Raw genomic sequence first — 26,338 nt, 5'->3', positions numbered from 1 at the left:
GAAAATAATCCCTAAAATACTTTAGGACGAATATTTCTCTTTCCGACTGAGATAAAAAAAATATAATAATTTCCCCCAAGAATACGAGATTAAAATAATTTGATTCGATAAAATGAAAATTTAAGCCAAATAATCCAAATTACATATTTAATTAGAAAAGATAAGAGATGTTCAATTATTTAAAAATATCAAGACATAATCCCTAATAAAATTAGGCGAATTATCTCGATAAGTTTAAATAAAAGAACATTTCCTTTTCCATTTAATCTAGTAGGGTATTTATTTATTTTAAAAATATCAAAATATGACATCTAGTTACTTTAAGACGATCATTTCTTAATATTTTTAAAAATAAATAAATAATGCCTTTAATTTAATTATGAAATCAGTCGAGTTATGCTTATGAGGCTTTCAAATATATTCGAAATGTTTAGATCTAGATGTACAAACAAGTTTACATGGCAAAAGCTAAAAATTAAAAATAGTAATTAGGAACAAATAAATGGAAATTAAAGCAAAGATAAAAATTAAATGATATTCAATGCTGGAAATAAAATTGGACTAAATTAACAAGTGCATACTTTAAAGCATAAATATTATGTTAAATAAGCAAACAAAATATAATTACTAAAATGAACAATTACAAAAATTAAAGTTCTAAATAATAAAGATTAAATAATAAATACAAAAATGAACATTAAAAATGTAAATAAAGAAATTAAAGTAGTTAAGTTAAAAAAACATAAAATTGTACATTCACCTAAATTATAAATAATAAAATATAAAACATATGCATCACTTAAAATACATACTACAAATTTTACAAGCCACATATAATGTATAATACATTACATCACAACTAGGGACTAAAATAGAATATTACAAATTATATGCCAAATGAGAAATAAAAAAAGTGACTAAAATGAATAAATTATAAATATTACATCCACATCATAATAATATAGGAAACAAAATCCAAACAGTGACTAAAATAAATAAACATAAAAAATAGTAACTAAATTCAAAAGTTAATAAAATTAATATGCATATTTGAAATAAATAACAAAGCATATGACTAGAATACAAAAAAAACTAAAATATGAAGAGCTTGAAGATGATTTTACCCCTATAGTGATCAAAACGTAAAATATACTGAAATTAGAGGATCTATAATACAATTTAACCCTCTTTTCATTCCTCCATTTTTGGAATAGGGAAATTGTCCCATTTTACGAGATTGATTGGAGTATTAATAACCCAATCACTACAATATTATAATATTTTTGTATATAATAAAAAAAATAGTGTTTATAGTTACTAACTTCGATTCTGTTCTATCTCCAGGTGTTCGATGAAAGATCTATGAGAGTTCCTGAAATGAGTTTCCAAGAATAAAGATCGGTGTGGTCAAGTAATATGGATTTTGCTTGTAGTTTTAACCGTCCAACGATCTGCGTTCAACCGAAGAAGCCGGAATCTCAGAAAGAGCTGACAAGGGAGACGGCACCCCCTAATTCCTCAAAGTCATTGTTGAAGAAATCTTCACGTATCTTCCCCGCGTCTTTCTTTTCCTTCACCGATGATGGGACAGAGTTCACACCATCATCAGTTGCCTGGAGTCTTTCGGAGTCTGCAAGGAAACATATTCCTAAATTGGTTGAAGGAGTACTGCTCTTGCGAGCTGGTATGCTTTTGAATATTACGGCCTTACTGTGTTACTAATTTAGTCATATCACTCTTTTTGTAAAATTCCTGTATATGTTTATGCTGAGCATTGTTGATTTCTCCTTCATGACTGAAATGGCATGTTCGGCTATCTGTAACTTTTGATGCAAACCTTTTAAATAGATGCATTTTTATGGAATGCTATATCCATTTATTCTTCATTTGAAAAAGTTTAGATCTAGAAAATTTACTGCTCGAGTATTATACAAACAATAAATCAACTCTTCTTGAAAAGAAACATGATCGCCCACCTTTGCCACAGGGTTGCCCTCTATGCTAATCAGGCAGAGAGGAGACCTAGGCTGATGCATCAGCCAGATGTCATAACCACTAGTATAAAAGATGATTCCTCAAATGCAAAGCCTCTGATCTGAAAAATACAAAAAATGCCTAAAAGGCTAAAAGAGCTAGACGCATTGCTTCCACATCAAGAGGTATGTATATGCCATTTATTTATTTTTCATATGTTTCTTGTGATCCTAATTGTACTATATATAGCAGCTTGTCAGAAGCTTATTTCAATCTTTGAATTTCCCAGATGAATGAGGAGGTCTCCCTCTTTGATGTGTTGTGGTTACTTCTTGCAAGTGTAATTTTTGTGCCTATATTTCAGAAGATTCCTGGAGGTGATTAACTCTCTATCCATTAGTTCATTTCAGTGTGTTGCATTGAGTTGACATTCTTTAAAAACTCATCATCTTTTTGTCAATTATGAACCTTTGCGAAGGCTTTTGGAACTCATGTTTGAATTCTCTATTTGCTTTTTATGATATTTCCTCATAGTCTGAAGTAAAACATTTTTTTTGCTTTCTTACTAATCATTATTTTCCCTTTTTCCTTTTTCCGTTCTCCTTTGGGAATTTTCTATATGCTGATGTTTTTCTTCTATCTGGCCCATTTTTTAGGCAGTCCTGTTCTTGGATATTTGGCTGCTGGTATCTTGATTGGACCTTATGGTCTATTCATAATCCGTCATGTGCATGGAACCAAAGCAATTGCTGAATTTGGAGTTGTTTTCTTGCTATTTAATATCGGTCTTGAGGTGGAGTTTATTTTTTATATCCATAGTTGCAGCTTTACATTGAATTCCATATTTGTTAGATTATATCAAACATTTACCTATTTTTTACCTTTTTTATTTATCTGTTGAAAGGTTAAGTTCCATGAAGAAATATGTTTTTGGATTAGGCTCTGCCCAGGTGATTGAGAAAATAAATTTTCTGTTATTGTCACTTGTGTTTTTGTAGTTATTTTAACTAATAGTTTAATGTGATACAGGTCCTTTTGACCGCTGTTGTGGTTGGCCTGGTTGCTCATTTTGTTGCTGGGCAGCCTGGTCCAGCTGCAATTGTGATTGGGAATGGCCTGGCTTTATCTTCAAGTGCTGTTGTTTTGCAGGTAATTAACATAGGCACATATTGCTTCACGTCAATATGTCATTAATTTTGACATTGCATTATTACTATTACTCTTGTACTTCCTGGAAAAGGGCAAAAAATATAGCAAGCTTGCTATCACATTTTATTTTTGTTTAATATAATGCATATGTGTTTCCCTCTTATATTCCACTATGGCATCTTAAAATCTCTGGAAATTAGAAGAAAACTTTGATTCTTGCCATTGTCTTCACAAATCCACCTAATAGGTCTAATATAGTATGCTCGTGTCCTGATTGTATCAGACTTTTGTTATTTGTCTTTATTTTTAAAGTTTTTGTTCTTTTACCATAACATTTGTACCACAGAAGATGATGAAACCTCATGGCTCCATTCTACGTACAAATAACTGATATTGTCTTCATTTGCAGGTATTACAGGAGCGAGGTGAGAGTACTTCGCGCCATGGACGTGCTACATTTTCAGTCCTACTTTTCAGGTTGTCCTAGGATCTTGAGAAAAAGGATTGACTTCAGGAGGCATTTTGTTATGAATTGAATTTTGCAGTCAGTGACAATAGCTATTCATGTTCATGCGGTTATACAAACAAACATCTTGATGTCTGATACTTGTGTTCCTGCTTCTACTTTTTTGTGTCATCTTTTTCTTATTATTGTTTCTATTATTTAAATCTTTTCCCTTATGTTCATGTTTTAAACTGACATATTTGATGTTGAATTAAGCAAAAGATGAAATTAGTTATCTACTCAACACAAATGGTAATTGGAAATGCACTTAAGCTATCTTACTCTCATAGTGCTTAAAATGTTTCATGAATGATAAGACTGAATTAGCAATTAGGACAATTATAATAATACCAACTTGATGTGTTTGGAATCCTCCCTTGTTAGTGTTTCTAATTATACTGGGGCATTTAGATGATTTTTGTTACAGTTTTTATTGACTAATATCTCTTCTTTCCAGGATCTAGTTGTTGTTGTTTTGCTTATACTCATACCTCTTATCTCACCAAATTCATCAAAAGGAGGGGTAAGATCTTCTAAACTCATACCTTTTATTATGGGTAGAAATCAGAGTAATTCTCTGTATTTTCATATTATTTTCAATAGGACAGATTACATATTTATATACAAATTATCTCTCTAAAGTAGGAAACACTTAAGAAAGGAAAAATACTAATCCTAGGATGTGATCCCTTAAAATAAGGGATTGTATAAATATATGTACAAAATCCCTTAATTAAAGGAATGATATCAAATCATCTCTCTTTAATTCCTACACTCCCCCTCAAGCCGGAGAATATATATTGTATAATCCTAGCTTGAATAGGAATTTATTGAAAACAGACTTTGGCAAAGCCTTAGTAAGAATGTCTGCAACTTGTTCTTCTGAAGGAATGTATGAAAGTGTGACTGTCTTTTTGTTAACTTGATCAGCTATAAAATTCCTATCAATCTCAACATGCTTTGTTCGATCATGTTGAACTGGGTTCTTGGCAATTTGAATAGCAGATTGATTATCACACAAGACTTCAAAGTGATCCTCTTGATTAGTGCCAAGTTCTTTCAGTAGCCAAATTCCTTCGCATATTCCCAATGTTAGTGCTCTGAATTCAGCTTCAGCACTACTTCTTAAAACGACAGATTGTTTTTTACTTCTCCAAGTTGTAAGGTTACCCCAAACAAATGTGCAGTAGCCACTAGTGGATCTCCTTTCAGTAAGGTCTCCGGCCCAACTAGAGTCTGTAAAAATTTTAACAGTTCTGTCTTGTGTCTTCTTAAACATTAAGCCGTATCCTGGAGTTTTCTTCAAGTACTTGAGAATTCTATTTGCTGCTGCCATATGCTCTTTAGTAGGATTAGTCATGTGTTGACTTATCACATTTACTGGAAAGGCTATATCTGGCATTGTCAAGGATAAATAAATTAGTTTCCCAATTAATCTTTGAAATTAATCTTTGAAATTTCTCTTTGTCTACTAAAGACCCATTTTCTTTTCTAATTTTCAAGCTTGCCTCCATTGGTGTATCAATCGGCTTATAACCAAGAAAACCAGTTTCTTTGAGTAAATCAAGTACATATTTTCTTTGGTTGATTACAAGTCCTTTTGACCTTGCCACCTCCATTCCTAGGAAATACCTTAGCTTTCCCAAGTCCTTGGTTTCGAATTCCTCATTTAACAACTTCTTCAAATTGCAAATCTCTTCTTCATCATATCCGGTAAGAATTATGTCGTCCACGTACACAATAAGGATAACTTTCTTATTTGTAGAAGTTACCTTGATGAAAAGAGTATGATCGGCGAGGGACTGCTTGTAACCGTTTTTCATAATGACTTTAGTGAACCTCTCGAACCAAGCTCTGGGTGATTGTTTTAATCCGTATAGAGACTTGTTGAGCTTTTACACCTTGTTACTTCCTTCAACAGACTTTAAGTCAGGTGGCAACTTCATATAGACTTCTTCTTCTAGCTTTCCATTAAGAATAGCGTTTTTTGCATCAAGTTGGTGTAATTTCCAATCGCAATTTACAGCCAAACTTAGGAGTACTCGAACAGTATTAAGCTTCGCCACAGGCGCAAAAGTTTCTGTGAAATCTATCCCATATGTTTCCGTAAAGCCTTTGGCCACTAGTCTAGCTTTGTATCGTTGAATGCTACTATTGGAGTTATACTTTACAGCAAAGATCCATTTACTGCCAACAACTTTTTTTCCTTGAGGAAGGTCCGTAACGGTCCAAGTAGCATTTTTTTTAAATCCTTTAGAGCTTCAGCTATGCTTGTGGGAACCTGTTCTTTATCCAGGTTTGCTGTAAATGCTTGAAAAGACGGCATCAATGAATTATTACCAGCAAAATTTTCAATAGGATGCTTGGTGTACTGTCTAACCCCTTTTCTAATAGCAATAGGGAAGTCATCTAGAGTAGGGGAAGTGGACTTACTAATTTCTTCTATTTCGACAACTGGACCCAAATCCAATTCTCGGCAAGCATCAGATTGCAAAATAGCCTCAGGAATATGTTTGTTTTTCCTTGTATAGACACGAAGTTGTTTGATTGGTGAAGTTTGTGGAAGATTTTGAATGGGAGTAGGTGTGTTTTTAGGAAGGGTGTTTAAACTAGGTGTGAGTGAAGTTGTGATAGGTACTACAGATGAATCGATGGGTGTAGTTACAGGTGACAAATATGTAGGTAAAGACAAAATCGGTGGCAATTCTGAAGATTGAGAATGAAGAGTAGGAGGAGATACCTGATGTGGCTGAAAATCCTTCCATGTCTCCCCCTGAATTTCAGCCTGAGTGAATTAGGGATCCTGCTCATAAAATGTTATATCTATAGTGGTAAAAAACCGTTTAGAAGGAGGATGATAGCATTTATAACCCTTCTTAAGTGAAGAATACCCAACCAATACACACTTTAATAATTTAGGATCTAACTTGGACTTATTAGGAGCAAACGTTTGGATGAAAAGAGTACAGCCAAATATTTTAAGTGGAAGAATGGAGGAGATAGGTTTAAAATGGGAAAACTATTGCAAAAATATAGATTGAGGTGTTTGAAATTATAAAACCTTACTAGGCATTCGATTGATTAAATATGTGACAGTTAATAAGGCTTCCCCCCACAAATATTTTGAAACATTAGTGGTAAATAGAAGAAAATGGGTAATTTCAAGGAGGTGTCTATTTTTTCTTTCGGCAATGTCGTTTTGTTGTGTGTCAACACAAAAACTAATCTGAACTATTCCCTTTCCCTAAAAAACGCACCCAAAGACTTAGCAAAAAATTCATTGCCATTATCAGATTTAAAGAGCTGAATTTTAGACCTAAATTGAGTGAGAACCATGTTATAAAATTTGGTAAAAACACCAGCAGTTTTAGATTTATCTTTTAGCAAAAAAGTCCAAGTTATCCTACTGTGATCATCAATGAAAGTGATAAACCACTTACAATTATCAGCATTCTTCACCTGAGAAGGGCCCCAAATATTACTGTGGATCAAAGCAAAAGGGTGAGAAGGCTTATATGTAGAAGGAGAATAAGTTGATTTAGTATGTTTGGCAAGAGAGCAAACTTTGCAAGAAAAAGAATTTGGCCTTTTATGAATGAATAGAGCAGGAAAAAATTTTGCAAGATAGTGGAAACTAGGATGACCTAAACGATAATGCCGTAACATAACATTATCAACTTTTTCTAAAGCGATGAAAAATTTCGAGATTTCGGTTTTAGTAGAGGCAGGAATAATATAAAGACCATTCTACAAGCTGGCCTTACCAATCATCTTCAAGTTCAGTGCCTGTAAAGTACAATCAATATCATTAAAAATTGCAGAGCAGTGCAAGTCGGTGGAAAGTTTACTAACGGAAACGAGATTGCAAGCTAGATTTGGTACGAAGAGGACATTTTTAAGTACAATCTGGTCATTGAGAATAACAGTGCCATGTCCTTCTATTTTGCACAAGGAACGAACCATCAGCCATTTTGACAGCTTTACCAAAATTTTGAAAAAAATTGCAAAACAAATCCCTATTACCAGTCATATGATCCGTAGCATCAGAATCGAGGATCCAATTAGGGGTCGACTGGGAGGAGAAAACAACTGTAGCATGAGGTTTACCTTCTGGTTCTTTCATGACCAGATTACCTTCTGATTGAGCAGCAGAACCAGAAAACTTTTCTGGATTCAAAGTGATCTCCGGAGTAGGAGAAGAAGTTGTGGACATCGTTTAGGTTGGAAAGAAACTGTAGGAATTATAGAGATGATTTGTTACCATTCCTATAGAGATATGATTTTGTGTAACCCCCTAAACCCGGTCTGTGAGTTAGACCCAAACCTAAGTGGTCATATATCCCATTCAGAGGTTTTTTTTTTTATATAACTTATAGAACGTTAAATATAATATAGAACATAATATTAATAATACAGATATGTCCTAAACGATAATAAAATACATGTCACCAAACATAACCGAAAAACATACAGAAATATATGTTCGTACAAAATAAAATAGTTGATTTCTCCTGATGCCAAATCTGCTAGCTTACGGTCTGCTGTTATCTGAAAAAGGTTAAAATTTACAGAATGAGCTAAGAAGCCCAGTGTGTTCCATACAGCGTACAAAAACATATTAATAAGATATTATCAATAAAAAAATCGATTTATGCAACATGTTTTTTTTTTATATATATGAACACTACCCCCATCCGTCACGAACAAATTGTGTAGGTTCCCATAACCATACACCCCGTCACGACCAGTAAGGCCCTGAGCACAAAGCCGAGGAGCCTGCAATATTTTCTTCCTCCAACAATTCTTTTCTCCCCCAATGACAGTAATAAACAAATATGTATTCGAGTAAAAATGGTGATTAATCCATTAAAACATGAAAATGGATCATGCTTGAAAATCATATACAGAAATACGGTAATCAGATGTCGGTAACCATTATTCAGAAATCAGATATCATGTATCATGTCCTAATAATATTTTGAATAATCACCATTCTGAAATAATTCAAATAATATTTTAAAACAGTAAAACAACACTGTCAGGAAACACACCTGTCACACTCTGAGAAATCGGATAGGGAATCCTACTATTGGGTTTGTCGATCACTTTCTGCTGCAGCGCTAGATCCTACGAATTAGAAAAATCCATATTGGAATCCTAATATAAATAATCTAAATATTATTTAAATAATATACGGAAACCTACGGGTAATTCTCGTAGTACGCGGTTCAGGCTGATCTAACGAACGGATAATACCGGACCTAATTGATCCTTGCTCAGGTGAAACACGAGTACCTTCATAAAATATTTTATTGAGTAAATCCTTGACCAAATCTCATTTAAATAATCAAAATATTAAAATATTAAGCCTTTTGGGTTTACAAGCTCGATTCGGGAATTTCGGGTCAGAATTTGGCAAAACGGACTTCGAAATCAAATTCAGGACGTCGAAAAATATAAAGTATGACCTTCCGAAATTTCGAATTCTTGGTCAAAATTAAAGTCAACAGGGTTGACTGACGATTTGGAGACTTTCGGGTTTGAATTTAGCAAAACGGACCCCAAAAACGGATTCGGAACGTCGAAAACTATCAGGATAGGTATTCTTGGTCGAAAACAAAGGTCGTTTAATAGTTGGTCAAAGCCGGTCAAAGTTCTGGTCAAAGGAGGTCAACAAACTGTCAAACATTTTACACAAATAGCACCCTTTTAAAAAAAATTACCAAAATAGCACCCATTTCGAATTAATTCCCAGAATAGCACCAAAATCGAATTAATTCCCAGAATAGCACCGGTCAACGGTCAACGGGTCGGGTCGGGTCAACGGGTCGGGTAAACGGGTAAACGGGTCGTGACCGGTCAAACCGGTCAAAACCGATTTCCAGCGTTAACTCGCCTGCGGCGGCGCGTGTGGGCGCGTGCGACGTCCTCCGGGGCTCTAAAAATCACGGAAAAATTTCTAAAAATTATTTTGAGTGATTTTGAGATACTTACAAAGATCGGTTCAAATTTTTGAACGGCGGAGAGCTCGATTTCGACTCGGCCGAATCTTTAATTGATCCACCTCCCCACGCGCCGCCGTAAACGGAGATCGAGGATGACACCGGCGGACTCGGAACGGCACAAGGAACACGATGGTGCGGGAGGTGTCGTAAAAGGAGCAACGATCGGCGATGAATTTAGGATTTTCTAGGCTATTGAGCTTAAAAAAATGTCGATGCTTTGACTTGAAATTCACGACGTTTGGCAGCGTTTCGCTTCAATTAAATTGAGGGAATTGTTCCTGACTCGATAACGAACACGATGGTACTTTCAAAACGACGATCGGAATTCGGACGGTGTCGGAATCGTCGTCGGAAGTTGAGGTAAGGAAATGGAAATTTGGGAGGAATTGGGTTCTGATTTTCAGAACCCAATTCACGCATATATCATATATATAAACCAAATACCTAACTTTTTTGGGTAAATTCAGGGCTTGGTCCCTGAATTTTCTTTAACTCTAAAACAAGCTACAAGTTTTAAAACCTTTCAGTTTAGTCCCTAAAAATTACCAATTTTCACAATTAAATCTTCAATTCCATTTAACTATTATTTTGATATTATCGGGTTGTTACAATTCTCCCCCTCTACAAGAAATTTCGTCCTCGAAATTTACCTTATGAAAACAGATGAGGAAATTGAACCTCTATTGACTCCAATGTCTCCCAAGTAGCTTCTGAGGGGCTACGATTACTCCACTGCACTTTGACCATTGGAATACGCCTATTCCGAAGGACTCGCTCTTCCCTCTCTAAAACCTGAACAGGCTCCTCCTCATATGACAAATCAGGTCTCAGCTCTACCTCATCAACCTGAATGATGTGATTTGGATCTGGACGGTATCGCCTCAACATAGAAACATGAAAAACATCATGAATACGACTGAGCTGGGAAGGCAACTCAAGCTGATAAGCAACAGGTCCAACTTTCTTCATAATACGATACGGCCCAATAAATCGCGGACTCAGTTTACCTTTACGTCCAAATCTCAATACCTTCTTCCATGGAGATACCTTGAGAAAAACCTGATCTCCAACCTCAAACTCGATATCCTTACGTCGCTTATCTGCGTATGACTTCTGCCTATCAAATGCCTCTCTTAAGCGATCACGGATCAGTCTGACAGTATCTTCAGTCTCTCGAACCAAGTCTGGACCCAAAGTTTTTCTATCATGCAACTCTGTCCAACATATAGGAGTACGACATCTACGGCCATACAGAGCCTCGTACGGTGCCATGCGAATACTCGCCTGATAACTATTATTGTAAGCAAACTCAGCTAACGGCAAGAAATCTTCCCAACTACCACGAAAATCAATCACACAACCCCGTAACATATCCTCCAACACCTGAATCACTCGCTCAGACTGTCCATCAGTTTGAGGATGAAAAGCTGTACTGAAATTCAAACGAGTACCCAGAGCCTCGTGCAAAGCTTTCCAGAACCTGGAAGTGAATCTCGGATCTCGATCAGATATGATAGACAACGGAACACCATGAAGTCTAACGATCTCAGAAATGTACAACTTAGCCAGTTTATCCAGAGAATAATTAACCTGAATAGGGATAAAGTGCGCTGACTTGGTGAGTCGATCAACAATCACCCAGATAGAATCCTTTTTGGAAGGAGTTAGAGGAAGACCAGTAACGAAGTCCATCGTAATACGCTCCCATTTCCACTCAGGAATCTTAATTGACTGTAACAATCTAGACGGATGCTGGTGCTCTGCCTTAACCTGCTGACAAGTCAAACACCTTGTCACAAATCTGAAATATTCTTCATACCAGTCCAAAAGTAGCGCTCTTTGAGATTATTGTACATTTTGTCCCCACCAGGATGCATAGCATAAAGACTATTATGAGCCTCCTGAAGAATAATCTGTCTCAACTCATCATCTTTAGGGACGCAGTAACGACCGTGAAAACACAAAATATCATCCTGGTCCACAGTATACTCCGAACTCGATCCTTGCTTAACTTGTTCAATAATGGGAAGCAACGAGTTATCAAGGAGTTATTTAGCCTTAATCTCCTCGGCCAAAGTAGGTTTAACCTGTAACTCTGCTAACAAACTATTATCATCAAATAAGCTCAAGTTGGCAAATAAGGCTCTGAGATCTGATATCGCCTTACGGCTCAAGGCGTCTGCCACTACATTAGCCTTCCCTGGATGATATTCTATCTCAAAATCATAGTCCTTTAAAAGCTCCAACCAGCGACGCTGTCTTAAATTTAATTCTTTCTGAGTAAGCAGATACTTCAGACTCTTATGATCAGTATAGATATAACACTTTTCTCCGTAGAGGTAGTGTCTCCAGATCTTTAAAGCAAAAACCACCGCAGCTAATTCCAGATCGTGAGTAGGATAATTACGCTCATGCGACCTTAACTGACGTGGCGCATAAGCGACAACCTTCTTCTCTTGCATCAAAACACATCCTAATCCAGAATGAGAAGCATCACTATAGACAGAAAAATCCTTCCCAGATTCAGGCTGAATCAACACTGGGCTTGAGTTAGAACAGTCTTCAATTTCTCAAAGCTAGCTTGTTGGTCCTCAGACCAGACAAATGGAACATCTTTCCTTAATAGTTTCGTCAGAGGAGCTGCAATAAGGGAGAACCCCTCAACGAAACGACGATAGTAACCAGCTAAGCCCAAGAAACTACGGATCTCAGAGACGTTTCTGGGTTGCTTCCAGTTCATAATAGCCTCCACTTTGCTCGGATCCACCTGAATACCATCAGCAGAGACGATATGTCCAAGAAAAGTCACTTCGCTGAGCCAGAATTCACACTTGCTCAACTTAGCGTATAACTTATTCTCCCTTAGAGTCTGAAGAACAATCCTTAAATGCTCCTCATGTTCTGCTTCACTTCTAGAATACACCAGTATGTCATCAATAAATACAACTACAAACTGGTCCAAATAAGGTCGAAATACCCTATGCATCAGATCCATAAAAGCAGCAGGGGCATTAGTTAACCCGAATGACATCACTAAAAACTCATAATGTCCATATCGAGTACGGAAAGCAGTCTTCGGAATATCCGAATCTTTCACTTTAAGTTGATAATAACCAGATCTTAAGTCTATCTTTGAAAAGATAGAAGCCCCTCTAAATTGGTCAAATAGATCGTCGATTCTGGGCAGAGGATATTTGTTTTTCACCGTGAGCTTGTTCAGTTTCCTATAATCGATACAGAGTCTCAACGTCCCATCCTTCTTCTTGACAAAGAGAACTGGGGCTCCCCACGGTGATACACTGGGTCGGATAAATCCCCTGTCCAACAACTCCTGGAGTTGGATTTTCAGTTCTTTAAGCTCCTTTGGGGCCATACGATAAGGAGCCATTGAAACCGGGGTGGAACCAGAATAGACTTCAATCACAAACTCGACTTCTCTATCTGGAGGTAATCCAGGCAACTCCTTGGGAAAAACATCGGGAAATTCCTTGACAATTCGGATGCCTTCAATATCGGATTGCGATCTCCTAGTGTCCAAAATATAAGCAAGAAACGCCTCGGAACCCTTCCTGATCATCTTCTCCGCTACCAAGGCAGACACAACATTCGTCAGAAATCCACGTCGTTCCTCAATCATTACAATCTTTCGATTATCTGAGGTCTTCAGAACAGCTCTCTTAGTCTCAAAATCAATATTTACTCGATGTTTGTCCAACCAATCTACGCCGAGAATCAAATCGAACTCTTTAAAGGGTAACTCCATCAGGTCAGCCAGAAAAATCTCCCCATTGATCTCTATAGGGCACTCTCTAAAAATACGATCCAACACGATGGATTGGCCTAAGGGACTTTGAACTATCACTGAACGCTCAGTATTCTCAAAAGGAATATTTAGACCCTCAGAAACGGAATGTGATACATAAGAATTTGTAGAGCCACTATCAAACAATTCAAAGTATGGAACTGAATGAATAGTCACAGTACCTGCAGTCACATTTGGCCCATCACGATCTTGTCGAAGTCTAGCAGTGTAAACCAATGCAGGTTGTCTGGCCTCAGATCTGACTTGACCCCTACTCTGAGATGCTCGGCCCCTATTAACTGATCCAGGTGCTCTCTCCTGAGTACGACCACCCGCAGGAGTCTGAACAGTACTCTGAGTACGAGCGGGAGTACGAGCTGGTGTCTGAACAGAATGAGGTATCTCCGGACAATCCTTCAAATAATGGTCACCAGACCCACATTTATAACAAGTGCCCAATTTCTTCCTGCATTCTCCAAAGTGATTTTTCCCACAATAATCACATGTTGGAAAGGGTTGCGACCCAAAAGAACCACCATGTCTAGAAGACTGAACTGTTGAAGCACCAGATGCAACAGGTCTGACACTTGCACCGCCTCTCTGAAAAGAATCACCCCTGCCTCTCTTGCTAGGATGTGCAGAAGAATTAACAGAACCAGAAGGCCTCTTGAATCGATTCTGGGCTCGATCATTATCTCTCCTGTGCTCCATACCCAGTCGCTCTATTTCCTCAGCAGTCTTGGCTATCTCAACCAAAGCATCAAAATTCCTCTCTCGATGGGTAGCGACTCGACTCCTGATCTCATACCTGAGTCCATTCTCGAACCTCAAGCATCGATCTGTCTCAGTGTCCACAAGTCCAGGAGCATATCGGCTCAATCGGATGAACTCAACCTCGTAATCCATAACAGACATATTACCCTGCTCCAGATTCCGAAACTCCTGGCGTCGTTCCTGCAGATATCTCTCTTCGATGTAGCGACTTCGGAAGCGCGTCTTGAAAAGATCCCATGTTAATTGGTTCCTCGGAATACTACCAGAAATGGATTGCCACCATCTGAAGCTTTCTTTCTTCAACATAGTTAGGGCCCCTTTTAACTTTTGCTCAGGTTTGAGGTCCATCTCATCCATAATCCTTTCTGTGTCCTCCAGCCAATACTCGGCGTCTGTCGGAGGTCCACCAGTAATACCCTCGAATGGTACTACACCAGCAGCAACCAGAGAATTTGAAATCTCCACTGCAGTCATGTTACTAGGGGGCTCTAGCAGCTCTCTGAAACATACGGAATATAGCTCTATTAATGGCGTCTTCATTCATCTCAGTATCCTCATCTTCAGTGACGGGAGGGTCTCTCATAGGAGTAAACTGATCACCATGAGAAAGAGTCGGATCTACTTGCGGAACAGGAGGATCACGTGCTGACATCGGATCGTCTATTGTAACAGAAGGTCGAGTGACTCGTCCTCTACCACGTCCACGTCCTGTCCTACGACCTCTAGCAGTATTCATCGTTGGATCTATAAGGCTCTACAGAAGAATTTGAAACATATGTCAGATTAGCATCAGGGATCTCGATAAAACTTTAAATCATAACATAAGGTGACATTTTTTTTATTTCTTAAAAATTCAAAGTTTAGGACCCATATACAGTCCGAGTGTTTAAAACCGAAGGCTCTGATACCACCAAATGTAACCCCCTAAACCCGGTCTGTGAGTTAGACCCAAACCTAAGTGGTCACATATCCCATTCAGAGGTTTTTTTTTATATAACTTATAGAACGTTAAATATAATATAGAACATAATATTAATAATACAGATATGTCCAAAACGATAATAAAATACATGTCACCAAACATAACCGAAAAACATACAGAAATATATGTTCGTACAAAATAAAATAGTTGATTTCTCCTGATGCCAAATCTGCTAGCTTACGGTCTGCTGTTATCTGAAAAAGGTTAAAATTTACAGAATGAGCTAAGAAGCCCAGTGTGTTCCATACAGCGTACAAAAACATATTAATAAGATATTATCAATAAAAAAAAATCGATTTATGCAACATGTTTTTTTTTTATATATGAACACTACCCCCATCCGTCACGAACAAATTGTGTAGGTTCCCATAACCATACACCCCGTCACGACCAGTAAGGCCCTGAGCACAAAGCCGAGGAGCCTGCAATATTTTCTTCCTCTAACAATTCTTTTCCCCCCCAATGACAGTAATAAACAAATATGTATTCGAGTAAAAATGGTGATTAATCCATTAAAACATGAAAATGGATCATGCTTGAAAATCATATACAGAAATACGGTAATCAGATGTCGGTAACCATTATTCAGAAATCAGATATCATGTATCATGTCCTAACAATATTTTGAATAATCACCATTCTGAAATAATTCAAATAATATTTTAAAACAGTAAAACAACACTGTCAGGAAACACACCTGTCACACTCTAAGAAATCGGATAGGGAATCCTACTATTGGGTTTGTCGATCACTTTCTGCTGCAGCGCTAGATCCTACGAATTAGAAAAATCCATATTGGAATCCTAATATAAATAATCTAAATATTATTTAAATAATATACGGAAACCTACGGGTAATTCTCGTAGTACGCGGTTCAGGCTGATCTAACGAACGGATAATACCGGACCTAATTGATCCTTGCTCAGGTGAAACACGAGTACCTTCATAAAATATTTTATTGAGTAAATCCTTGACCAAATCTCATTTAAATAATCAAAATATTAAAATATTAAGCCTTTTGGGTTTACAAGCTCGATTCGGGAATTTCGGGTCAGAATTTGACAAAACGGACTTCGAAATCAAATTCAGGACGTCGAAAAATATAAAGTATGACCTTCCGAAATTTCGAATTCTTGGTCAAAATTAAAGTCAACGGGGTTGACTGACGGTTTGGAGACTTTCGGGTTTGAATTTAGCAAAACGGACCCCAAAAACGGATTCGGAACGTCGAAAACTATCAGGATAGGTATTCTTGGTCGAAAACAAAGGTCGTTTAATAGTTTGTCAAAGCCGGTCAAAGTTCTGGTCAAAGGAGGTCAACAAACTGTCAAACATTTTACACAAATAGCACCCTTTTAAAAAATAATTACCAAAATAGCACCCATTTCGAATTAATTCCCAGAATAGCACCAAAACCGAATTAATTCCCAGAATAGCACCGGTCAACGGTCAACGGGTCGGGTCGGGTCGGGTCAACGGGTCGGGTCGGGTCAACGGGTCGGGTAAACGGGTAAACGGGTCGTGACCGGTCAAACCGGTCAAAACCGGTTTCCAGCGTTCACTCGACTACGGCGGGCGCGTGTGGGCGCGTGCGACGTCCTCCGGGGCTCTAAAAATCACGGAAAAATTTCTAAAAATTATTTTGAGTGATTTCGAGATACTTACAAAGATCGGTTCAAATTTTTGAACGGCGGAGAGCTCGATTTCGACTCGGCCGAATCTTTAACTGATCCACCTCCCCACGCGCCGCCGTAAACGGAGATCGAGGATGACACCGGCGGACTCGGAACGGCACAAGGAACACGATGGTGCGGGAGGTGTCGTAAAAGGAGCAACGATCGACGATGAATTTAGGATTTTCTAGGCTATTGAGCTTAAAAAAATGTCGATGCCTTAACTTGAAATTCACGACGTTTGGCAGCGTTTCGCTTCAATTAAATTGAGGGAATTGTTCCTGACTCGATAACGAACACGATGGTACTTTCAAAACGACGATCGGAATTCGGACGGTGTCGGAATCGTCGTCGGGAAGTTGAGGTAAGGAAATGGAAATTTGGGAGGAATTGGGTTCTGATTTTCAGAACCCAATTCACGCATATATCATATATATAAACCAAATACCTAACTTTTTTGGGTAAATTCAGGGCTTGGTCCCTGAATTTTCTTTAACTCTAAAACAAGCTACAAGTTTTAAAACCTTTCAGTTTAGTCCCTAAAAATTACCAATTTTCACAATTAAATCTTCAATTCCATTTAACTATTATTTTGATATTATCGGGTTGTTACATTTTGTAAATAGATTTCTACAATCCCTTATTTTAAGGGATCATATCATAGGATTATTATTTTTCCTTTCTTAGAGTTTCCTACTTTAGAGAGATATTTTGTATATAAATATGTAATATGTCATATTGAAAAGAATAAGAAATTACAGAGAATTACTCTGATTTCTACATGGTATCAGCTTAGGTTACGGTTTCTTTCAAACCTAGATGATGTCTACAACTTCTTCTCCTACTCCGGAGATCACTTCAAATCCAGAAAATTTTTCTAGTTCTGCTGCTCAATCAGAAGGTAATCTGGTCATGAAAGAACCAGAAGGTAAACCTCATGCTACAGTTTTTTTCTCCTCCCAGTCGTCCCCTAATTGGATCCTCGATTCTGGTGCTACGGATCATATGACTGGTAATAAAGATTTGTTTTGCAATTTTTTTCCAAACTTTGGTAAAGCTGTCAAAACGGCTGATGGTTCTTTGTGCAAAATAGGACATGGCACTGTTATTCTCAATGACCAGTTGTACTTAAAAAATGTCCTCTTCGTACCAAATATGGCTTGCAATCTCGTTTCTGTTAGTAAACTTTCCATCGACTTGCACTGCTCTGCAATTTTTAATGATATTGATTGTACTTTGCAGGCACTGAACTCGAAGAAGATGAATGGTAAGGCCAGCTTGCAGAATGGTCTCTACATTCTTCCTGCCTTTACTAAAACCGAAATCTCGAAATCTTTCACCGCTTTAGAAAAAGTTGATAATGTTATGTTATGGCACTATCGTTCAGGTCATCCTAGTTTTCACTATCTTGCAAAAGTTTTTTCTGCTCTATTCATTCATAAAAGGCCAAATTCTTTTTCTTGCAAAGTTTGCTCTCTTGCCAAATATACTAAATCAATTGCAAGTGTTTTTAAATCTGAAACTGCAAGTGTTTTTACCCAATTTTATAACATGGTTCTCACTCAATTTGGGTCTAAAATTCAACTCTTTAAATCTGATAATGGCAGTGAATTTTTTGCTAAGTCTTTGGGTGCGTTTTTCAGGGAAAATGGCATAGTTCAGATTAGTTCTTGTGTTGACACCCCGCAACAAAACGATATTGCCGAAAGAAAAAATAGACACCTCCTTGAAGTTACTCGTTCTCTTCTATTTACCACTAATGTTCCAAAATATTTGTGGGGGAAGCCTTATTAACTGCCACATATTTAATCAATCGAATGCCTAGTAAGGTTTTACAATTTCAAACACCTCAATCTATATTTTTGCAATACTTTCCCCATTATAAACCTATCTCCTCCATTCTTCCACTTAAAATATTTGGTTGTACTGTTTTTATCAAAAACATTGCTCCTAATAAGTCCAAGTTAGATCCTAAATCATTAAAGTGTGTACTGGTTGGGTATTCTTCACTTAAGAAGAGTTATAAATGCTATCATCCTCCTTCAAAACGATCTTTTACCACTATGGATATAACATTTTATGAGCAAGATCCCTATTTCACTCAGGCTGAAATTCAGGGGGAGACATGGAAGGATTTTCAGCCACATCAGGTATCTCCTCCTACTCTTCATTCTCAACCTTCAGAATTGCCACCAATTTTGTCCTTACCTACAGATTTGTCACCTATAACTACTCCCATTGATCCACCGGTAGTACCTATCACTACTTCACCCATACCCACTTTAAATACCATTCCTGAAAAGACACCTACTCCCATTCAAAATATTCCACAAACAATACTAATCAAACAGCTCCGTTTCTATACAAGGAAAAGAAAACATATTCCTGAGGCTGTTTTGCAATCTGATGCTTGCCGAGAATTGGATTTGGGTCCAGCTGCCGAAATAGAAGAAGAAATCAGTAAGTCCACTTCCCTTACTCTAGATGACTTCACTATTGCTATTAGAAAAGGGGTTAGACAGTACACCAAGCATCCTATTGAAAAATTTGCTGGTTATAATTCATTGATGCCGTCTTTTCAAGCATTTACAGCAAACTTGGATAAAGAACATGTTCCCACAAGCATAGCTGAAGCTTTAAAGGATTCAAAATGGAGAAGGGCTGTTGAAGTTGAAATTTGTGCACTGGAGAAAAATGCTACTTGGACTGTTACGGACCTTCCTCAAGGAAAAAAGGCTGTTGGCTATAAATGGATCTTTACTATAAAGTATAACTCAAATGGTAGCATCCAACGATACAAAGCAAGACTAGTTGCCAGAGGCTTTACACAAACATATGGGATAGATTTCACAGAAACGTTTGCACCTGTGGCGAAGCTGAATACTGTTCGAGTACTCCTAAGTTTGGCTGTAAATTGCGATTGGAAATTACACCAACTTGATGTAAAAAACGCTTTTCTTAATGGCAAGCTAGAAGTAGAAGTCTATATGAAGTTGCCACCTGGCTTAAAGTCTGTTGAAGGAAGTAACAAGGTGTGCAAGCTCAACAAGTCTCTATACGGGTTAAAAAAATCACCCAGAGCTTGGTTCGAGAGGTTCACTAAAGTCATCCTAAAAAACGGCTACAAGCAATCCCTCGCCGATCACACTCTTTTCATCAAGGTAATTTCTACAAATAAGAAAGCTATCCTTATTGTGTACGTGGACGACATAATTCTTACCGGAGATGATGAAGAAGAGATTTGCAATTTGAAGAAATTGTTAAATAAGGAATTCGAAACCAAGGACTTGGGAAAGCTAAGGTATTTCCTAGGAATGGAGGTGGCAAGGTCAAAAGAACGACTTGTGATCAACCAAAGAAAATATGTACTTGAGTTACTCAAAGAAACTGGTTTTCTTGGTTGTAAGCCGATTGATACACCAATGGAGGCAAGCTTGAAATTTAACCAAGAAGATGGGTCCTTGGTAGACAAAGAGAAATTTCAAAGATTAGTTGGGAAACTAATTTATTTATCCTTGACAAGGCTAGATATAGCATTTTCTGTAAATGTGATAAGTCAACACATGACTAATCCTACTGAAGAGCATATGGCAGCAGCAAATAGAATTCTCAAGTACTTGAAGAAAACTCCAGGACACGGTTTAATGTTTAAGAAGACACAAGACAAAACTGTTAAGATCTTTACAGATTCTAGTTGGGCCGGAGACCATACTGAAAGGAGATCCACTAGTGGCTACTGCACCTTTGTTTGGGGAAACCTTACAACTTGGAGAAGTAAGAAACAATCTGTCGTTTCAAGAAGTAGTGCTGAAGCTGAATTTAGAGCACTAGCATTGGGAATATGCGAAGGAATTTGGCTACTTAAACTACTGAAAGAACTTGTCACTAATCAAGAGGATCACTTTGAAGTTTTGTGTGATAATCAATCTTCTATTCAAATTGCCAAGAACCCAGTTCAACATGATCGGACAAAGCATGTTGAGATTGATAGGCATTTTATTGCTGATCAAGTTAACAAAAAGACAGCCACACTTTCATAAATTCCTTCAGAAGAACAAGTTGCAGACATTCTTACTAAGGCTTTGCCAAAGCCTGTTTTCAATAAATTCCTATTCAAGCTGGGATTATACAATGTATATTCTCCAGCTTGAGGGGGAGTGTAGGAATTATAGAGATGATTTGTTACCATTCCTATAGAGATATGATTTGTTACCATTCCTATAGAGATATGATTTTGTAAATAGATTTCTACAATCCCTTATTTTAAGGGATCATATCCTAGGATTATTATTTTTCCTTTCTTAGAGTTTCCTACTTTAGAGAGATATTTTGTATATAAATATGTAATCTGTCATATTGAAAAGAATAAGAAATTACAGAGAATTACTCTGATTTCTACAGAAACCGTAACCTAATCTGATACCATGTAGAAATCAGAGTAATTCTCTGTATTTTCATATTATTTTCAATAGGACAGATTACATATTTATATACAAATTATCTCTCTAAAGTAGGAAACACTTAAGAAAAGAAAAATACTAATCCTAGGATGTGATCCCTTAAAATAAGGGATTGTATAAATATATGTACAAAATCCCTTAATTAAAGGAATCATATCAAATCATAACAAATCATATCTCTATAATTCCTACATTATGCCATTTACATACATCTAGATTCTTTGTTTTAATGCTTGCATAAGCCGTAATGTTTTCATGGGGCTCAGATTTTTTTGATGAATCAACCATAAAGTTCTCTTTGGGCTCAGGTTTTGATGAGTGATTTTCCTAAGCTTCTATAAATAGAAAGCTGCCTGTTCCTTCATCTCCTTGGGGTTTCTTAATTTCTGTTTATGCTTATTTCTTTGCAGCATATTCCGATAGTTTGCTTTAAGGGAGCATGTGCCTTTCAAAATATTTTCTTTTGTAGTTTGATGTTTGCCTCCATAAATAGTTCTAATGAAATTCTTATGAAGTATTTTGGATAAATATTTGCTAGTAGAAATATTTAGGAAAAAATATGAATCCCCTTGTCTGGTTTATCTGCTATATTCTTGTTATCGCTGCTGGCAATTCTATGTTTAATATTGGCACTTTCAGTAATGTAATATTTCTGGTTTTCAGATTGGTTTTAGAGCCATTGCAGAAGCTCTTGGATTGGCTGCTGTTAAGGCGGCAGTTGCCATCGCTGCAATTATTGCTGGGGGACGGTTGGTAAGTTTTATATCGTAAGACACTCATAAAGGCCTCAGGTTTGTACAGTAATTTTTTTTATTGTTTTACCTTATCTTAATTTATCCTGTAGTATTTTAATTAATTTATCATCTAATATTAGACTGATGAGAAACTTTGAAAGTTATCTATTAATAGTAATCAAATATAACCTGGTTAGATGAATGTAGTATCATTGTGTGGAATTATCTGATAGCATGTGAGAGGTTTGTTATACATTTAATAAATGCATCTAATAGTCTGATAGTGTTGACTCATAGAAGCAATTTACCGACAATGTTCTGAATTTACCAAGGTTTTTCATACATGTGCTTGATTCTGAAAATGAGCAATGCTTCAGAAACACAGCGGGTGCTGATTTTTGTGTACTTTGCAGTTGCTCCGACCAATCTATAAGCAAATAGCAGAAAATCAAAATGCAGAAATATTCTCTGCCAATACCCTCCTTGTCATTCTTGGGACTAGTCTGCTTACTGCTAGGGTACAAAATATATACATTCTTGTTCTTAGTTTTTCTTTTTCTTTTGTAGTAGTAATAATCGTTTGTTTTACTCTTCTGGTTGAACAGGCTGGACTTTCCATGGCATTGGGAGCATTTCTAGCTGGTTTGCTTCTTGCTGAAACTGAATTTTCATTGCAGGTTGAATCAGATATTGCTCCATACCGTGGCCTCTTATTGGGTCTCTTCTTCATGACGGTTGGTATTTTATTTGCTGGCAACTCCATTTTAGATGACCAGATGTTTATTTCATTGAATCTCATTCTTGCTTCAGTTGTAAAGCTACCTGGTGCTCATTTCTTAGGAAGGCTATTTAGTGTAAGTATTATATTACAGTTGTATCACCAATATTCATTATTATAACAGTAGAGGATGATTTGATCTCATAGTTGGAAGTGGAAGAAAACTGAGAGGTGGTTGGATAAAGACTTCATATTATTATTACATTACTGAATTTGGAGAATGACAACACTTGCTTAATTGGCATGTTTTAGGTTATCGGTACTGCCATATGTTGATGGTCAAGTATATGCAACTATTGACAACATGACTTTTCAGGTTGGCATATCCATTGACCCAAAGCTTCTTGTGTCAAATTTTGCTGTCATTGCGGGGACATTAGCACTCTTACTTGGTGGAAAGACTGTGTTGGTGGCAGTTGGTGGGAAACTTTTTGGTATTTCAATCATATCTGCCATCAGGCTTGGTCTTCTTCTGGCCCCAGGTGGAGAATTTGCATTTGTGGCTTTCGGTGAAGCTGTTAATCAGGTAGCTTTCTCTATTAGCTAATATCAGTTAGTCTCAAAATTATCTCATCCACATCTAATAGTTTATCATGCATCTGGTAAGCTTTTGGGCTATTGGGTTTTACTTTTGATTTTTTCAGTGTAAGGTTTGTTCTGTTATAATTTGGAATACTCATTAGTTGTACCATATATCTTAGGTAAATGGGCGGTCTTTGTTACTAATCAATAGGGATCATCGTTCTTTTAATGATGAAATCCAACTTCCAAGTGCTAATAACCGCACTTTTTATTGCTATGCATGTATTAATGGGTTTTTTTTTTTGGCAGGGAATAATGTCTTCTCAGCTATCCTCGTTGTTGTTCCTTGTTGTGGGGATTTCATTGGCCCTCACACCATGGCTTGCTGCTGGAGGCCAGTTAATTGCCTCTCGTTTTGAGCAGCATGATGTTCAAAGTTTATTGCTGGTTGAGAGTGAGGTAACATGACTAAATTTAGGTTGAGTTTTAGTTTTCTCCCTCAGTAGTTAGTAAATAACTAAAGCAGGCCTTCCCATGATTCATTGGAGTGAACTCCATATTTTGTTGCATTTTGAGGTTGTAACAACTAAATAAGGAAAGTGTAATGCATTTAGGTGATTTATGGATCCCCAGGAAGATATGTGATGAAAGCGTCATTGATTATGATCAGATAATAAATATCGGAGAGAAAATAAAATATCTGTATGCAGTAAATCTCTTTTCAATATGTGAAGAATCTGATTTCTGATGTAGTAGGATTACTTACTACTTACTAATGTGTCTCGCTTGTATTATTCTTAGACTGATGATTTGCAAGATCATATTATCATTTGTGGCTTTGGGCGTCTTGGCCAGGTGTTTATCTATTTACACCCTTGAATTTGAAAAATAAGTCTGAAAATGTGAATCTGATGAACCTCCTCTCTAATTGGTTAATAATGAACATGTTTATAATAATGTCATTTTCTCCTTTTCTTTGGGTGTTCAGATCATAGCTCAGCTTCTCTCAGAACGCCTAATTCCATTTGTTGCTCTTGATGTGAGGAGGTAACAAGATACTTTATTTGAATAAATTATTCTCTTTTTCAAGAAAAAAATGAGAAGGACAATAGTTGTCAAACGCGGTGTTTATGATTTTGCAAACATCTAACTTCATCTTAACCTAGGTATAGGTCCTTATTTAATTCCTCCAAGATACTTGTCTGTATGATGACACACATGAGTTTGTCTTTTATTTCTATTTTATCCAGTGTACTGGTGTAATATTAAATGTCCAGTGACAGAAAATGTGAATGTGATTATCAGCTAGAGAGGCTGACGTATATATGGGAAAGTTGGCTCCTTAGTGGAGAACTTGGCATCTCTTCCTTTGAATGTTTTTCCAAAGAAGAAAAATGGGAAAAATAGGTTCTAAATGTCTTAAATTTAGATGTTATTTTCCATTGAAATAACACCACTGCTATACATTTGTAAGGGTAGCCTTATTTCCCTTTTTTTATGCTAATGCAAAACAGTCAGTTTTGCCTGCTATATGAATGACATTTTTTCCTGAAGAAGCATAGACTCCATGGACGTAGGATGATTCATTTTGGAAATGGTCATAAAGTAATAGTTTTTTCATCAATGGTAGACATTACAAATTAGCAGATATCTAAAGTTCAATAGATAATGGTAAGATGCTAAAAGTTCTGCCATTCAGTGATAGGGTGGCAATGGGGCGTGCCCTGGACATTCCTTTATTTTGGAGATGCTGGTAGTCGGGAGGTAAGCAAAATTAGTTTGAAATACGCCAACTTGTAGGTCACTATTTGACTTCCTTTATACTGGTAATTAGGTCCTTCATAAAGTTGGTGCTGAAAGAGATTGTGCTGCAGCAATAACCTTGGATACCCCTGGTGCCAATTATATAACTGTTTGGGCTCTGAGCAAGTATTTCCCTGATGTGAAAACATTTGTCCGTGCTCCTGATGTTGATCATGGCCTTAATTTGGAGAAAGCTGGGGCTACGGCTGTAATATTCTGATAACTTCTACTAAATATTCCTCCTGGTGTTTTCCTTCGGGTTTTTCCTTACTCTTCTCTCTTGCTTTTTGAGCACAGGTTGTGCCAGAAACCTTGGAAGAGTCTGCAGTTGGCAGCTGCTGTTCTTGCGCAGGTATGAATAGATCATTAGTTTCGTATCATGAGCCCCTTGTTCACCTTTTGCTTTCCCTTTGCAAGAAGAGATCATGATTTGGAATTGGAACTCTTGATTTGGAAACTTACTAATATGATTAAGGCTGGAGAGTTTAATTTGTTTTTCACCTGTTAAACTTAAGCTTCGGCTTATATTCTTTTATTTATTGCTCATACCGGGATCTTAAAACATCCAAGTCTTTTCTTTTTGCGTTCCTTTACGCAGGCTAAACTGCCCACATCCGAGATTGCTGCAACAATCAATGAATTCAGGTCCCGACATCTTGCAGAGCTAACAGAGGTACTTCCTATGATTATACTCCCTCGTAGCTGAAAATTTAAAATCACCACTTAACATTGAAAGTTACTATATTGCCTTCATTTCTGTTGCATTAACACCTAACATCTCAAGGTTTGTTTTTTTTTTTTTATCGTAATTCACACGTGTTTTCAGTTTCACAGCTATGCCAAGCTAGCGGAAGTTCTCTTGGTTATGGATTTTCTCGAGTCACAAGTAAAACCAAAACTCAATTGATGAAAATGTTTCCGAAGGAACTTTGGCGTTATGAAAGGTTCCTGGTGTTAAACCCCCCCCCCCCCCAAACACCCACACCCACACACTGACACCCACAATCCACAGACACACTCAGGTGGAACAAAAAACAGTATAGAAGAAGCACATGCCCCCTTTGTTGTAAGTTGCACAGAAATAGAACAGAATGGGACTTTACAGTGATAATTTTGAAAGGGGTTGATAATTGTTTTATGAATCCTTTGTTAATTGTTAGTCAAATGGTAATGGAAA

General features: G+C 37.0%; 1 pseudogene; it reads left to right on the top strand.

Annotated features, from left to right (window-relative positions):
- The first annotated feature begins 1,335 nt into the window (after nt 1–1,335).
- LOC120193058 lies at nt 1,336–26,338 on the top strand (annotated as a pseudogene).

Source organism: Hibiscus syriacus, unplaced genomic scaffold (genome assembly GCF_006381635.1).
Source record: "Hibiscus syriacus cultivar Baekdansim isolate YM2019G1 unplaced genomic scaffold, ASM638163v2 tig00116984_pilon, whole genome shotgun sequence".
Lineage (NCBI taxonomy): Eukaryota > Viridiplantae > Streptophyta > Magnoliopsida > Malvales > Malvaceae > Hibiscus > Hibiscus syriacus.
This window is presented reverse-complemented; position numbering and strand designations above follow the sequence as displayed.